The following is a 15439-nucleotide window of genomic DNA, read 5'->3' as shown; positions in this document are numbered from 1 at the left end:
CCTGCAAGAGAGTGCAAGCCCCACTTGTGATTAAATACACACCTAGCATACACATGACCTGTCTACCACCTATGCTAGGTGTGTATTTTATCCCACAAGTGGGGCTTGCACTCTCTTGCAGGTAGGCACTTATCTGTTTTTAAGTAGCGCTGGTAAATTCCTTTTGGTCATTTTTGGTCAGCTGCTCCCACTTAACAGCTTTGCTTTTGGTGTATATGCAGAGCTTCTGTTTGGGTTCAAGGTGCGTTTGCAGTTTCTGGGGGGGCTCAGCGCACCTCTGATTGGAGGCCATTCGGAGGGGGCCTGGTGATGCGCTGATCCACCTTTTGCGCAATTTTCAATTTTACTTGGTTGGCCGCACCCAGGCTATGCATTAGTGTTGGGCGAACACCTGGATGTTCGGGTTCGGGCCGAACAGGCCGAACATGGGCCAGATGTTCGGCATGTTCGGCCCGAACCCCGAACTCAATGGAAGTCAATGGGGACCCGAACATGCCGCAATACGGCCCCCCTATGGGGTCGCAGGCATAAGGGGGGAGCATGCCCCGATCGCGGGGGGGTCGGAAATTCCCCCCACCCCCTCCGATAGCGTTCTCCCCTCTGCCCGCTTCCCCATAACAAAAGTTTGTTGAAAGTTAATACTAGTACCGGTGGCTGGCTGCTGGCAGTGGAGTGAGTGAGGAGGAGGAGTCCGCCTAGGAGAGTGACGCGTTGAGGCCGGGCAGCGGGCGGTTCAGCGGTAGTACCCTTGTGGTACTTCCGCCCTTTCTCTGACCTCACGTCCTCTACGTGATGACACTCACTCCACTGCCAGGCCAGCAGCCAGCCACCGGTACTAGTATTAACTTTCAACAAACTTTTGTTATGGGGAAGCTGGCAGATGGGGGAGCGCTAGCGGAGGGGGTGGGGGGAATTTCCGACCCCCCCCGCGATCGGGGCATGCTCCCCCCTTATGCCTGTTCGGCGGGCATTGAATAGTTCGTTGAATAGTTCGGGCGAACCCGAACTAAAAAGGCCGAGCACCATCAGGTGTTCGGCCGAACTCGAACATCACCCGAACAGGGTGATGTTCTGCAGAACCCGAACAGTGGCGAACACTGTTCGCCCAACACTACTATGCATATACATTGGTTAGGATTTAGTTGGTGTTAGGTCCCCTCCCATCAAGGATGACTTCTCCGCAGTGGGAGGGACGAGTACTTAACAAGTTGCATGCAAGCAGTTACAGGAAACCAACATCCTCCAGTGGTAGACAGGTCATGTGTATGCTAGGTGTGTATTTTATCCCACAAGTGGGGCTTGCACTCTTTTGCAGGTAGGCACTTATCTGTTTTTAAGTAGCGCTGCTCATTTCCTTGCTATGTACTAATTTAATTCATTTTTGGTCAGCCGCTCCCACTTAACAGCTTTGCTTTTGGTGTATATGCAGAGCTTCTGTTTGGGTTCAAGGTGCGTTTGCAGTTTCTGGGGGGGCTCAGCGCACCTCTGATTGGAGGCCATTCGGAGGCGGCCTGGTGATGCGCTGATCCACCTTTTGCGCAATTTTTGATGTTTCCTTTTAAACAATACCAGTTGCCTGGCTTCCTGCTGATCTCTTTGAATGCAGAGTCACACACCTGAAACTAGCATGCAGCTAATCCAGTCTGACTTCAGTCAGAGCACCTGATCTGCATGCTTGTTGAGGGGCTGTGGCTAAACTTATTGGAGACACAGGATCAGCAGCAGAGTCCGGCAACTGGTGTTATTTTAAAAGGAAAAATCCAAATCCTTCTCAGTTTAGGTTCCCTTTAATATAAAAACATGATTTTTATGAGACTTCAGAGTCTCTTTAAGGTTAAAAAGCGTTTCAGACACCAAATCTATATGTCATCAACTGGCATGGCCAGTTCTAGAGTTTTTTTGCTGCCTGAGGCAAACTTTGAGCATGCCCCCCCACCACCACCACCACCACCACCAACCCCCACCCAATTTAGAATGATCGCACAGCACCTGACAATGGAAAACGATGGAAAAGTTGTTTCAAGAAGCCTAGCACCTGGACCGTGGCATGCCGGAGGCGGATCCATGGCGGATCCATGGCAAAAGTCCCACCAAAAATGATGTTGTTGACACAGAGTCGTATTCTAATCTCTAAAGAGCATAAATTACAGTACATTCCTAAATTTGTGGAATCAAGTGCTTTAAAACGTCCGGCGTGTGTACATGGCGATAAGGTAGTGTAAGGGTTCACACTGACAGACGAAACACTGTGTTTAACACACCGCAAACAACTGCAAAAAGCTTTAGTGATAACGTCAGGGGAGCAAACCATTGTTTTTGCTAGTTGACACCTCCAGGACATAAATGTTAACCTCCTTGCCGGTCTAAAAAATCTGGCAAGGAGGCAGCGCCGCACTTTTTTTTTTTTTTTTTTTAAATCATGTAGCGAGCCCAGGGCTCGCTACATGATAGCCGCTGAGCGGCAGCATCCCCCCACCCACTCCGATCGCCTTCGGTGATCAGAGTATGCAGAAAATCCCATTGAGAACGGGATTTCCTGCAGGGCTTCCCCGGTCGCCATGGCGACGGGGCGGGATGACGTCACTGACGTCATTGACGTCGGGACGTCACAGGGAACCCCGATCCGCCCCTCAGCGCTGCCTGGCACTGATTGGCCAGGCTGCGCAGGGGTCTGGGACGGGGGGGGGGGGGCGGCGGGTAGCGGCGAATCGGCGGCGAGCGGCGGCGATCGCGTACTACACGCAGCTAGCAAAGTGCTAGCTGCGTGTAGGGAAAAAAATTATGCAAATCGGCCCAGCGGGGCCTGAGAAATCCTCCTGCGCAGGTTACCCCGAACTGAGTTCGGGATAACCGGCAAGGAGGTTATGGGGCCCATACACTCAGCTGATTTTTGGCCGATTGCAAATTTTGATCGATTTCGATCGATCTGGCAGGCTGGAAAATCTAGGTGGATCTGTTGAGATTGCTTATCATTTTGCATTGGCCCTAATGGAAATCTAATGGCAAAAAAATGCCATCAGATTGATTTTCAGTAGATTTCAAACTGAAATCTATTGGAAATCTGTTCCTAGTAAAAAATGTTCCTAAACACATCGGATAGATCAGAAATCTATCTGCTGATCTATCTGCTGCTAATCTAACGAGTGTATGACCACCTTTAGTCCTCTCTGACTGTGGCAATCTTTGTGTAGTGGTGTGTAATGGCTGCCATGCTTGTGCAGGCGATTGTGGTTTTCCAGCCCCTGTGGTCGGGTTGAGGTAGTGTAAAAGTATATTTTTAATGAATAGACATAAAAAGTACAAAAAATAGACACAAAAATTCAAAAAAATTGTAAACAGCCACCACTAGACAAAGCAGGACAAATGTGGTATAGGTGTACATATACTCTGTCCAACTAGGCTACTGTTGGCAGGCCTGCTGGGGATCGCTATAGTTTGCTGTGACCGCAGTATCAGTGTATCTCCACGTCCCACGCTGCCAGACAGTACAATTCGGAAAACTGCGTGGATGGTGACACCACCACATCCAGTTATGTCACGCGCTTGACACGTCACTCCGTAGCTTACCTGCGCAATTTCGTAGCCTAGCTACTCATCAGTGGCTACGGAGCAGTGGATATGACATATTTTTATAGGAAGCTGCGCAGGCTCAGTGTTAAATGTGCATTGACCAACATTTCTTGACAATTACAATTTTAGTTTGCAATCTTTTTTTTTTTTTTTTTTTTTCAAAAAGGGCAAATTAAACATGTGGGGTACATAGGCCAGATTTTTCAAATGGGATAAACTTTTTTCTACTGATGTCAAAGCGATACTATTGCCAAAATAATGTAACCACTTAAGGACCGGGCTCTCTATGCCTGATCTGTGCAGCATGGGCTCTCCAGCCCACAGCACAGATCAGGTTTGCAGCATGGCGATCAGACTTCCCCCCCCTTTTTTCCCCACTAGGTGGATGCCCCCCTCCGCAGCGATTTCCGCCCTCTCTGCCCTTCCCACCCTCTCCTTCACGATCTGGGCTGCGCAGGACGGATATCCGTCCTGTGCCGCCTAGGATAGGCTTCAGCCTATCAGACTGCGGCGATCCCCGGCCAATCAGAGCCTCGTTCTCTGTGGCTCAGCTGTTGATCTGCAGGACCAACGCAATAGATTGGCAGCGTTTATAACCCCAAGTGTGTTAGCGGTTGACACATGGCCAGTTTATTCTGCAGAAGAAGACCACTGCAGGTCGAGCCTGTGGGTAACTGACACTGTGCAGAGATACTGTATACATGCAGGGTATAGGTTTAACTATTTCAGGCAGAAAAGGTAGAAAAGGAACACATGTGCATACACATGTATATCTCATTATGTCACATGTCACCTTGGGTTCACTTTGAAGCCTCTTTCGCAATGGCCGAGTCCATGGCCTCTCCGGGCACTTGTGGGCAACTGCAAGTGTTTAGTGGAGATGGCCCAGCTTTGGAGAACTCATGGAGAAGCACATGATCAGTTTGATCAGCTGACCGATTTGTAAGGCTCTGATTTGCTGGTCATGATCATGTGTTAAAACAGGAAGTCATCACAGCAAATCAGAGGCTTACAAATCTATCAGCTGATCAAACTGATCATGTGCTTCTCCATGAGTTCTCCAAAGCTGGGCCATCTCTAGTGGAGGCATCTGTACCCTGCATTTATATCTCAGCACATTGGCAGTCATCCATTGACATGACCTGGAGCAGTCTTCTTCTGACTAAATGCTCAATGCAGGGGCGTAACAATAGACCCTGCAAGAGATGCAGCTTCAGGGGGGCCCCATCCTGAGAGGCTGACAACTAAGGGCATGGAGAGAAAAAACTTTCTGCTCTCTGCACAATTGTTCTAATGACTGCATCTGCTCAGCCACAGATAACAAATCATACAAAGTTTTGTAGACAAAGATTTGTAGACATTCCCTATTCAGTGTGCAGGGGGAGGGGGCCCCATCCAAAGTTTTTTAGGGGGCCCCAGTGATTTCTATTTACGCCCTCAATGTGTCGACCTTTAACACACCTGGGGTCACAAACGCTGCCATTCCGCCACGCTTCATTGTGTTGATCCTGCAGTTCAACAGCTTAACCACACAGCAATGCCATATAGGCATCCGACCTTGGGAAAGAGGCTTAAAGAGGTAGTTCAGCGAAAAGAGGGAAAAAAAACAAATCAATACATTGCAAATTGAGAAGTGAAAAAATAGAAGAGAGATCAATAAATGATTGATATTCACCATGTCATTTGTTCATATTGTTTGATCCACAATCAGCCTGCATGTAATCATCTTTACTACTGGCACATCCCCTAGCAATGCGATAGGCTAAAAGTTTTTTTTTTTTTTTTATAGATATACATGTGCACAGAGGGAGATACTGGTTGCTTGGCAGTTGGAAACAGCTGTTATTTCCCACAATGCTACAAGGTTCACAGAGAGGAAACGGTCGGGACCTAGGTCCTGACATCACACTGTGGGAGGGGTTTCACCACAATATCAGCCATACAGACCCACCTGATGATCTATTGCAGTAAAGGCAAAGATTTATAATGGGAAAGGGGGTATCAGCTACTGAGTGGGATGAAGTTCAATCCTTGGTTACAGTTCCTCTTTAAGACCTGGAAATTTCACAAAATTCCAGCAAAGCCACATTTGCAGATTATGTTCTTCCACAATTACTTTGCTTTTAATTATTTTAGTAATCGTATCCCTTTGACGTCAGTAGAAAAAGGGTTCATCACATCCTTCTTTTTATGGAAATGAAATTAACAGGTACAATTTATCGAGCAGTGTTTGTTCAGTGCTTTAAGATACAGCTTTGGTTTCTGTCACCTCGCTCACACCCTCCAGGGACCTCCATACTTTCACACTCTCAGTCTTCCATCGTCTCAGATTCTTTTCTTGAATCTTCTCGTATGAAATAAGGGATCATAAAATAAAGACTTGAGACTATAAAGCATTACTTGGCACAAGGCAGCTTCTGATTGAGCAACTCCAGGCCAATAGTTGTTGCTACAGCACCCTTGCGGGAGGGGCGCTCTGGGTACTCAAGCCCCCCCCATTTTTGTGTGACACACTACCCCAGGCCCTTCCCCCAGATTTCCTCCTTATTACGACTGGAGCGTTGCAGCAGACTTCCAGTAGGTAACTTATACTCATTGGTCGCCAACAGACTCAGAGACCCAGTCCAGACCCAGGCCGAAGGTGGCAACAAGTAGGACGTTCCTCAAGGCATGGTGTTTCTGGTGCACTGGCCACCGGTGACAGGAATGACTGACTCCACACCACTGAGTAAAATGATACAGCCAGGTCACAACAGTGCATTCACAGCGTATCCTGACTGGATGCATTGTTCCCCGTCGCAGTGTATGGGGAGATGTTCACACTACCCACCGTTGTGCATCTGGTCTGACATTGTTGGTGTTATTCAGGTCCTCCACCCCTGATGGCACCACCACTGGGCTCAGGCCAGGGGACAAAGGTAGGTATATAGATTAGAGTCCCAGCAGGAGGCGGCTAACATTGGATTGCAAAAGACCAATGACAATCCTCCCTAGCAGCAGGAAGAATAGTCATTGGTCTTTTACAATCCAATAGAAGCCCAATGCTTCTGTTGGGACCCTGATAGATATAAACTGTGGTGACTATATGCCTCTTATCAAGGCATGCTACGGAAAAACGTCATCACCGGCGAGAGATCACTGTGGCTAGCCGAAGGGGAAGCTTGGATCGCGACTAATCAGGTGAGGGTGCTGGCATCAGACCAGCCAATCCCAGCCGCCCGCTGCTCCTTTTGCTAACAGGTGCCGATGGTCTTGCGGGCAGGACCATGGCACCGTCATTGGGCCAATCACTGCACTTGATAAGTAGCCGTGACATCTGATAGGACACTGCTACTGATCAAGTGCAGTGATGATTGTAACCTCTATTTAGTCTCTTTAAAAAGACCAAGAAGGTGCAGAGAAACATTAGGGGTTATGAAGTGCAATACTGAGTTAAAGAGGAAGGAATGTCATGGCCATGGTCCTGACAGTTTGCTGTCTGTGACCCTCTTTGCATTGTGGGAAATAATGGCTTTTTCCAAATGTCAAGCAAGCAATATCTCCCCGTGTGTATAGAACTCTCAGTAAATTAACATTCTGCAGAGATCACTTGGCAGAACTAAAGATGTCACCGCCTGTGATCATTTTCAGAATGTAAATCGGGGAGAAGAAACTATAAATTAATTTTGTAAAAAAATAAACTATTTTATTCATTATGTTATTTTTACTACAGTTCCTCTTTAAAGGACTGGTACATAAAAGAGATGCTGTGCACCTTCCTCTTGTATTGCTTTTATTCAGGCCTTCAACCAACAGTCAGTATATACGACATAGAAAACAGAAGGGGCTTGATATACAAAACGGTGCTAACTTTAGCACTGGCCCTTAGCACGTCTAAACTCAGTTGAAATGTGAGAAGTAGTGATCGTGCGCAAAGTACCGCGCGCAAAGTTTTGCGCGTGCACTGCGCAGGGCGCTCCGCGCGAAGTGCCCACTAAAGCCTATAGGACTTAGCGTGCACATAGGGTTTAGCGCGCGCAAAACTTTGTGCGCGGTACTTAGCGCACGATCTGATTGAGAAAACTGGTGCTAACCTACTTAGCACCCTGGTTCGCGCGCCTTAAGACTTTAGACGTGCTAAGTAGGTTAGCACCTCTTAGTAAATCAAGCCCATGTTGTCAAACCTGGATTCACGGAGGTGCGGAGGTGGGTGGGGAAGAGGTGACCAGCCGATGTACGGACGGCACTACAGCCGTTTCACGCCGTCTGGTGCTTGCTCACGTGCGAATGTCCTAAACGGGGCAGCGCTGTACGGCTTCCTACATAGGATCTTGAAGCCGCGCCCCCAGCGCTGCTCCATTGGTGTAGAGTGTCTGGGAGTGAAGGTCAGGGGTGAGGGGGCGGAGACTCGCCGCACAGCGGCGAGAAACTTACAACAAGCTTGTGTTGTGATGCTGGAACAGGCTCTGCAGCCAGATATAAGTGAATTGTGCATACAAAGTTATTTGTGCATAAATCGTTGTACAGGTAAAAACATATATACATCTAAACCATCACTTTAGAGGGCAATGTGGAAAAATATTGTGTTAAATCACAAAGTGTAACAGTGCATAATTAAAATGCATATATATATATATATATATATATATATATATATATATATATACTGATATTATGGCATAGCCAGATTACATCCTAAACACCCCAATTAAAAAACTATACATTTTATTCTCACCTTATAGCATAAAAGGGATCACCCCACTAAACCTGACCCAAAGGGGCTCCAAAAAGGGGCCGTCCGTACATCCCCTGGTCACATCCCCTGGTCACCTCTTCCCCACCCACCTCCGCACCTCCGTGAATTCAGGTTTGACAACTTCTGTTTTCTATGTCGTATAAACTGACTGTTGGTCAGTATATAACTAAAGCTTGCTGGACTTCCCTTTGCTTGGACTGGTAGCCTAACAACACGGGTGCAAACAAACGGGGTGAAGCCACTGCAGGCTTACAGGAGCCAGCTCTACCCCCCTGATCAAGCAGCTGAGTGCCGAGTGACTTTTCTTTCTCAAAGTGTACTATATATTGTGTGCCCAAAAGTTATATACAGGTATTTATTTTATATTTAGGTATCACAGCGCTAAGGATCAGACAACAGTTCCAAATTAGGTGGTGCGCGCTAGTATACAGTTACCAATCCTGTTATGAAAATGTACGCAAGAAATAGCAAGCGCTCAGTCCATACATCCAGGGATCAACTTGTCCTCACAGTTCCTTCCTGGGCACAGATACACCTCAAAGATAAACATAAAACACAATAATAGTGCAGACTGATATAAAAGTACACACCCCCTCTGGTGTAAGGCACAACACAGGCATACTCTACTTGTGTAGGTAGGGGAGCGGGGATCACCACCACCAGCTAGACACAGGCTCTCCCCTCCACTCTTATATCCTCCCTGCTCACCGTAAACACTAATGGCAGTAGGTCTATTGGGGTCGTGCAGCCTCTAGTCCAGCCTTCTTACTCCCAAGCAGGCATCAGCTCTGTGTTCTTATCTTATATACAGCCTCAGAGCAAAAGCACAGACAATTCGCAATGTGTAAAACCATACATTTAATAATTCCAATAAAAGTAATGCGCGTACATCATATAAAACTTTAAAAGCGTATCACAAGCATACTACCGATCTCCCAGTTCCAGGGCCACGGCTTGGCTCGTTGTAAACCCTCAGCGTATCCGGCGTCTCTCGTAGTCTCTCGTAATCCTCCTCGCAGCTGTGTGCCTCTTTAAAGGACACCCGAAGCGAAAATAAACTAATGAAATAAATTATTTTATCTATCTTCCTTCACCTAAAAATGAATTTTTTAGATATTCCACAGTTTTATTTTATGTTTAAATCTACTTTTCAAGTTTTAACTGTTTTATTGTTTTTGCTCAATGACACATTCATTGAAGTATGCCAGAGCTTGACCATTTTTTTCTCTTTCCTGCTCTCAAAAGCCATGTTCTGCTAGGAAAGTGTTTTATAGTTGGAATTTCTTATTAGTGAGGGTCACACTGAAGTCACTTCCTGTCTGAGTCTGGACTGAGTCAGCCACTTGCATACCTGATATTTAACTCTTTCAGGCAGAGAAAGGAAAAAAGGAACACAGTATAGTTATTAGTGTGCTTAGCACTGTACATACCCATGTCTATCTCATTATGTCATACGTCACTTCGGGTATCCTTTAAGGCAGCGCTGGAAAATAATGGTGAGAACACAAAATATTGACAATTTGGGCACAATTTCAACATTTTTCAATTAGGCATGTACTCCCTTTAGTTGCCAGCGTTTTTCTACAAGCTGTACACTGGCTACTTTACATCGTATCAAAGTGTCACATCTTCAGTGTTGTCCCATGAAATATTTACAAAAATGTGAGGAGCATACTCACTATTGTGTGATGCTGTTTATGTACCCATGTTCATCTCATCAAGTCACTTCAGGTGGAGGTGTGTTTAGCTTCTAAGGGTACAATGGTTAATTTGCATATATTCAGCAGTGCTGCATTGTGGGAGACATCTCAAGCTCACTCCAACCTGAATTATCGCAAATTCTTTCTGTTTTAAGAAAGCAAACTTTTGTTTTTCTTAGCATTTTTGTAAGGGGGCTTTTAGGACCATTGTAGTCCCTTACACACTCCAATGAGTTCTGGGTCACCATGAGCGTGCTGGTTAGTCTGTACCTCTCGGTGTTACAAGCCCTACTGCATAGAGCCAAATTAATCCATGCCATGCACTGATGAGGATCAAACAATCCGAAATAGTCTGTATGCATGTTGGATTATTATGGCTCTGTACAAATTAACAAACTGACACATCATTGCATTCCAGCGGTTCTGGAGGTGTGTTTAGCTGCTAAGGGTACAATGGTTAATTTGCATATATTCAGCAGTGATGCACTGGGAGACATCTCAAGCTCACTCCAACCTGAATTATCACAAATTCTTTCTGTTTTAGGAAAGCAAACTTTTGTTTTTCTTAAAATATACACAACAGGCTGCAAATGGAAATGGATAGAACATTTTTGAATACCATTAAATTTTAAAACGACTTTATGTACTTTAGTTAAAGCAATTTCTATAGTGTAGGTAGATTTCCAATTTAAATAGTCTGGTGTCTGTGGGAAAATGAAAGCAAGTTCTAGGTACAGTTCCAGATGATATACGGCATCCAAACACGTATAATCTCTGAACAGGATTATTTTGGAGTCAGAAGATGCAATAGGGATGGTCAGTTGGATGCAAATAATTCTGAGTTGATGCAGAATTATGCAATTTTGTATGCAAATGTATGCAGCGGAATTAATTGCATCTCATTAACCATTCTCTAAGTAGACATGAAGGTGGAGACCAGCCCAGAGAACAACAAGATCTAAGCAAGTGTTGTTGGAAGTTGGGCGACTGCGGCAGCTATCACAACTTGGGACCGATCGCAGGGATGTAACTACAGGGGAGCAACCCCTGCGACTGCAGGGGGGGCCCAGAGCTGTTAGGGGGCCCCAAATACTACTTCACTCTCTCCGATAAAGGGGTCCATCCTTCAGATCAGGTGTTTTTGTGGCTCCACTTGTTATCTGGGGGAAGGAAGATTACGATATCCACACTTGTTTTATGACCTTTGCAAGATGGGCCAGGCTGTGAGGCATACATCAAATAAGGGCTGTAGTAGAAAAAAGGCATGGGGTATAGCTAAAATGCAACTACACAGGACCTTCCCTCTACCAATGCCTAACCGTAAAACCCACCCTGCTGGTACCTAACCCTAAGACCCCCACTGCTGGTACCTAACCCCAAGACCCCCCTAGTGGTGCCTAACCCTAAGACCTTCCTGCTGGTACCTAACCCTAAGACTCCCCCAGTGGTGCCTAACCCTAAGACCCCCGTGCTGGTACCTAACCCTAAGACCCCCCTGATGGTACCTAACCCTAAGACCCCGCCTGCTGGTACCTAACCTTAAGACCCCCCCCCCCCCCCTAGTGGTGCCTAACCATAAAACCCCCCTTCCTGACATCTAACCTTAGAAAACCCCTTCCTATCGACTAACCCTAAAACCCCTTTTCTCCGCTGCAAATAACATAAATACAAAAAGCAATACATTTCTAAGACAAATTTCAAAACAATAATTTATGAACTGATAATTCTGAAAACGAATTTCAAAGTTATAAAATAAATGTAAAAAGATAATTTATAAAATGTTAATTATCACATTCTACAACAATATTTTTCAAAACATTCTCAAAACGAAAAATTTTGCTTGGACAGGCCCAGTGGCTGCTATTTATCGAGCACCCAAATTTCTTCTTTTGGTGCCCAATAGCTGATATTTTGCATTAGCTCCTAAGGGGTATCAAAATAGTCCATTAGCCGCAGGTGCCCAAATTTCCTGATTCTGCTGTGGGTTCACCAGGGGTAGGCAAGGAAAAGGGTGTGACGGAGACAGGTTCTCTGTTATCCTGCATAAGCAACCGCAACCTGTCTCCCCTTTACTCACAGTGACCTCTAGTGGTAGACAGAAGCATGATCTGCTAAATGACATAGCCAGCAGCTGCAGGCCTGAGTAACTGAAACGTCTGACTTTAATCAGGCAAGATAAAGGTTCATATTATGTCTGGTGCTGCCATTCAGGCAGGTGAGAATATGTGAAGTGCATCTAGAAGTACACTTATCCTTTATACGTAAAAGGAACCTTCTACCACAACCCCCACAATTATGCCACAAGCGTACTTATCTGTATATTGATATTGTAAAGCCTCCCCTTTCCACAATTCATCTTCAAAATTGATTTTTGTTTTCAACTGAATACCTCCAGGTAATTTACATAACATTAGCGCAGCGGTGAAAATTTTAATTCCGCAAGCCAGACAGCTTTCAGTCTCTGGTAAGGGCTCACGGCGTTACTTCTGAAATATAAGTTGAAAAAACACATAACCTTTTTTCAGGGTGTGAGATGAGGAAGGTAGCGACACTTGCCACCTCTCATGGGAGACTATCAGCTAGTGCCGCCATCAGTATTAGTCAGATTATGGAAAAAATAGCAAAATGTTTGAATACTGAGGAAATCTGCAGCGCCAGAAGCACAGAACTGCAGAAATATGAAGAAAGGTTCATGCACGCTGAACACGGCCAAGGCTTATTCCAAAAGCAAGTCTCTACTGCCCCCTGCCTGTGTAAGAGTAAACGACTACAGCAGCAACTACACCTATCTACATTTAACTTTATCCCCATTGAGAGATTAAAATGGGTGCACGCCTGCACATGTGCATTTTGGCAAAATGGACACTTATTAAACATCCTATCCTAAAAAGGACATTTTAAAATCACAGTTTGCATTAACATGGGGCTTCCTCCAGCCCACCGTAGGCCTCGAGGTCCCCTGGTGTCCTCCTGCCCCCTCTCCAGGTCCCACTGGCTGCTCCGTTAATTGGCGACTTCGGCCTAACTCTGTACCACGCATGCCCAGGACTCTTATGCCGGCCAGCGTGACGACACGTAGCGTGTGTGGCGGGAATTGTACTGGCTGAGCCGTCAGCGGGACTAGTAGAGGAGCCAGGAGGACGCCGGGGGACCTCGCGATCTATGGTGGGCTGGAGGAAGCCCCAGGTAAGTACAAATTGTAATTTTCAAATCTGCTCTGGGTCCCTCTAAAGGACATCTGAAGTGAGAGGGATATGGAAATTGCCATATTTATTTCCTTTCAAACAATGCAAAGTACCTGGCTGTCCTGTGATCCTCTGCCTCTAATACTTTAAAGGTAACCCAGCACCAGGGCCGGATTTATCATAAGGCACTGTAGACACATGCCTACAGGCGGCTGACAACGGAAAGGTGGCTCCCTCCCCTCCCCGAACGCCTCCCTCCCTATGCAAAGTTCTGATGATAGTGTACTATAAATGAGAGGTTCCTCATCCTGCTCTCGATATTCCACTGATTAGATCTCCCATCAACCAGGGACACCTCTTGCTACTTAATATTGAGGGTACTTCTGGGTACCTAATACTAAGAGGCACCAGTAGCAGCCTATGATGATGGGCAAGGGAAGTAAGGGAGAAGTGACAGCTGGGAGAGCCAGTACACTTGCAGTGTGGTTTGGTGGGGGTTTATAGGCTCATGGAGGGTGAAGTCTAAGGTTCCAGGACGTCTGTGCCTATAGGCTCTAGAGATGTCGGCGAACGGTTCCCGAACCGTTCACCGGCAAACATCTCACCATGTACTACTTCCGGGTCACTATGACCCGTAGTAGTATGCCTGTGCTGGCCTGGCGGTGCGCGTCCTAGATCACGCTCCTGTTGCCGGGCACTTTCTGCGCATGTGCGTGACGTCATAAGTGACGTCACGCTCATGCGCAGAGTGTCCGGGAACAGGCGCGCGATCAAAGACACGCACCGCCGGGCCAGCGCAGGCGTACTACTCCGAGTCATAGCGACCCGGAAGTAGTACAGTCCCCACAGAGATTCACCCGCGAACGGTTCAGGCCATCTCTAATAGGCTCCCGTAAGGTAAATCCGGACCTGCCCAGCACTAATTTTTTTCATGGTTTCTAATAGATATAGTAGCTGCCATGTTTCCTCCTTCCATCTAGTTGTACATTATGTCCATCACCCATTATTTGCCCATTATTCTGGAGACTCTTTGAAGCACAGTGTCCCGGTGATAAAAGCTTTGTGTTTGTTCTCTGTGAATGTGTGGAATAAAATAATTACATCAGTCCTTATCTGCCTGAAATTTCTGCATTCGGGCAGGCCTCGGAAGTAGGTTAAAACCCTCTGCTACCCTAAAATTAAAGAGTTTTTTATTATTATTAATGAGCCACATTGTTGGCATGCATAAATGTGCTGGGAGCTAAAATGGTGTTTGGTTCACTTTAAGATACTGAATAAGCATGCAAATCAGATGTTTGACTTAAAGAGTAACTGTCAGGCTGCAAAAGCTAATTTAAACCTCTATTCTCCTGTGTTAAACAGTTTTTAGAAGGAAGCCAAAAAGGCAATACTGCAGTTAAAAATCTCTCTTACTTTAGATGTTTGCTGACAGCAAGGCTCCGTATTCCCAGGCTCCTAAGGAGGACGCAAGCCGAATAACAGATACTGCAAAGCATTCTGGGGCCCTCTCCTGGCTGCTAGTGAGGCTCAAGTTTCAACAGCATGTAACAGTCTAGCTCACAGCACTAATAAATCTCGGGCAGAGTACACTGCAGGAGTCCGCTATTGTTCCTAGCCACATGGCTAATTAATATTCACTGCACAGTAGTGTTATTCATTACCAGCGTTTGTGAGAGTGGAATCATCAGGAAGCAGGCAGGACATGACGACACATTTGGCTTCATAGGAGACAGACAAACATGGAACCTGCCATGAGCTGTCAGGAGCATCATTCTCTGCAAATACTATATAAAAATTATGTGAAGTACAAACATGGACAGTGAAATGCATATGTAATATAAGTACAGCCAATCTTTAGCTACTGATATATGTGTTTATTTTCTCTGAGACCTTATACCTAACAGCTCCTCTTTAAAGGAATACTGTAGGGGTGTCGGGGGAAAATAAGTTGAACTTTCCCAGGGCTTCTAATGGTCCCCCACAGAAGTCCTGTGCCTGCGCAGCTACTCACCAATGCTCCGGCCCCGCCTCCGGTTCACTTCTGGAATTTTAGACTTTATAGTCTGTAAACCAATGTGCCTGCGTTGCCGTGTCCTCGCTCCCGCTGATGTCACCAGGAGTGTATAGCACAAGCCCAGTATGGTCTGTGACTGCGCAGTACGCTCCTGGTGACATTAGCGGAAGCGAGGACACGGCAACGCAGGCACATTGGTTTACAGACTATAAAGTCAGAAATTCCAGAAGTGAAC

General features: G+C 46.2%; 1 protein-coding gene across 1 annotated transcript in view; it reads left to right on the top strand.

Moving 5' to 3' along the window:
• ADGRA1 (adhesion G protein-coupled receptor A1) overlaps positions 1 to 14658 on the top strand; it is a 1508265-nt gene extending 1493607 nt beyond the window's left edge. The window contains exon 20 of the transcript XR_011024437.1: positions 14609 to 14658. The gene's annotated coding sequence lies outside the window, so the exon portion shown is untranslated. The remainder of the gene's footprint in view (positions 1 to 14608) is intronic.
• The last annotated feature ends 781 nt before the right edge of the window (positions 14659 to 15439 follow it).

This window comes from Hyperolius riggenbachi, chromosome 10, assembly GCF_040937935.1.
Source record: "Hyperolius riggenbachi isolate aHypRig1 chromosome 10, aHypRig1.pri, whole genome shotgun sequence".
Taxonomy (NCBI): Eukaryota; Metazoa; Chordata; class Amphibia; order Anura; family Hyperoliidae; genus Hyperolius; species Hyperolius riggenbachi.
Note: the sequence above shows the minus strand (reverse complement) of the source record. Positions and strands in the feature narration are given on the sequence as shown.